The sequence below is a fragment of the Halyomorpha halys genome, unplaced genomic scaffold, assembly GCF_000696795.3.
Source record: "Halyomorpha halys isolate HHAL.00 unplaced genomic scaffold, Hhal_1.1 Scaffold338.1, whole genome shotgun sequence".
NCBI lineage: Eukaryota > Metazoa > Arthropoda > Insecta > Hemiptera > Pentatomidae > Halyomorpha > Halyomorpha halys.
This window is the reverse complement of record NW_027110850.1, coordinates 48,940-51,189: the sequence shown is the minus strand read 5'-3', so window position 1 is coordinate 51,189 and position 2,250 is coordinate 48,940.

Below are 2,250 nucleotides of genomic sequence, written 5' to 3'. Positions count from 1 at the left end.
GGGCTTTTTTTTTGGGAGGTATAGCTCAGTGGTAGAGCATTCGACTGCACTAAGAATCTTTTTTTTTTTTATTTTCAAATCCTCTTTAGTTACATATAATTACAATTACAAATATATGATAATACATAGTATATATACATATTACATACTGACTTTGTTTGCCGTATGGCAGTATAAGTTGAGTTACAGGGTCCGCTGAAGGTGGTTTCACATTGGTAACATCCTAGTTGGGGGCTTGCATAGAATGGAGAGGGACCATTCCGGCTGGTGGTGGTGGTGTGATGACTTCAAGCTGCAGAGCTCGAAGTCCTTCCCTCGGCGAGGACGTCTACTAAGGGGAACGTGCTTTGCCACCTCCCAGGTCTTGGTGGAGGGGCGATATCTTGAAGAGCGGGTTGGCACAGGCCTTCAGCCCATCAAAAAATTTGATGTGCCTTCGGCCTATATACTCCGGCACTGAGGGTAGCTGGAGTTCCTGGTGGATGGTGGTGTTTCTGGCCCTCTGTAGTGTAGTTCCACGGACGATTCGCCGGAGGACGGAATTCTGATAACTCTGCAGCTTTTCTAGCGTTGTTTTGTGGAGGTGACGCAGGAGGAGTGGTGTACCATAGAGCAGAGTCGGTCGGATTATAGCCTTGTAGATTTTCTGCTTCAGCCTTAGTGAGAGTTGTGGGGATTTCAGGAGATGGTAGAGCCTGTAGCTCTTCTGGCGGGCCAGCTTATGTCTCTTCCGAACGTGACTGGAGAAGGTGAGGTGCCTATTCAATGTGACGCCCAGGTAGAAAATGGAGGTGGAGATCCGCTGGTCGACTTCATCTACTTTGAATGTGGTAGGCAGTGGTTTCTTTCCTGTTTGGAACGACATCACTATGGCGTCCGTCTTTCCAGGGTTTACCCTAATCCCAATACGTTTAAGGGCATCAGTGATGGTGGCTGTAGCGTCTTGAGCATGGGTTAGGGCTGTTTTTGCATTGATGCTGGGGGCGTAGATGCCGATGTCGTTCGCATAGGCTGCTACAACTGCCTTTGGGTGTTCGATGGCTACTATAGGTGCCGTAAAGACGACAACTGCACTAAGAATCTCGGGAAGCGACGTTCCTATATCACTTTTGAAATATTTGCTTGAAACGGGAAGAGGAGACTTAAGATAGTTAAATCAAGCAATATTTTTAAAAGCGCCTGAATTTGGAAAGCGGCCTGAATTCTTTTTTCATATCGATTTTCAATTTCAGGCGCTTTTTAAGTATTGCTCGAATAGAATTGTTAGAAGAAATCTCTTGCCTCGTCCCATTTTAAGCAATTATTTCAAACCAGGAAGGATAGTCCTTTTTTGTGTCATGATCTCTTGTGAGATTGTTACAAGTCGTACATCGACCAACCTACTCGCTATAATTGTCCGTTTGAAAATTCAGATAAGTAAGGCTACCGCGGAGGAAAGGAGTGATGACGATCTAGAGTCACACTAACGTAAAATATGGAATTAGAGGTCTTCCGTCCCAGTCCATCCACTACGAATCTTTGAGGCTGGCAGCTCTTTTTGCCTTTCTGAAAAGACATGACAATAGCGTCAGTCTTAGACGGGTTCATCCTGATACCATATTTCTTCAATGCAGCTACGATCGTGACAGAAGCTTTCCAATCCTTCCAGACTGCCTTATTATTATATTATATTATGTCTTATTAATGCGTTTGTTGTCGTTTTCCATTGATTTCTACCTACTGATATGTTATATATAATTTTTTAAATATTTGGCTTTCCAACGGTATATAATAAGTCTATATTACAACTATTATTTACAGAAATGTATTCTCGTACTGGATAAACTGTTTTTCCTCCTAACTGCTTATGTTAAGATTTTATAATTATTAATTTCATTAAAAACCTGAAACGAAATCTGTGCCACGACTACTGTCTCATACCAGAACGGCATGTTTATCGTAGCGCAAAAATGTGTCCCGTTTTCAATCTAGAATGTTCCTATAATTTTCTCCTGTCACAAAAATTCGTACTGCAGAATAAGCGTCTGTCGCGGCGCAATATGTATTAAGCCTTACATGAGTAAGTTATGGGATCAGCGACTGATACGCTTGATTTTATTTTAAGTCAATTCTTTTAAAATTTTTTGAGGTTAATCACTTCCATTTTTGAATGAATTATTTATTCATGATATTGTACAACGTTTCGGGACCACTGTCCCATATTCATGCACTATAAAAACCTCTTGATTTCATATGGGAAATCATGTCAAC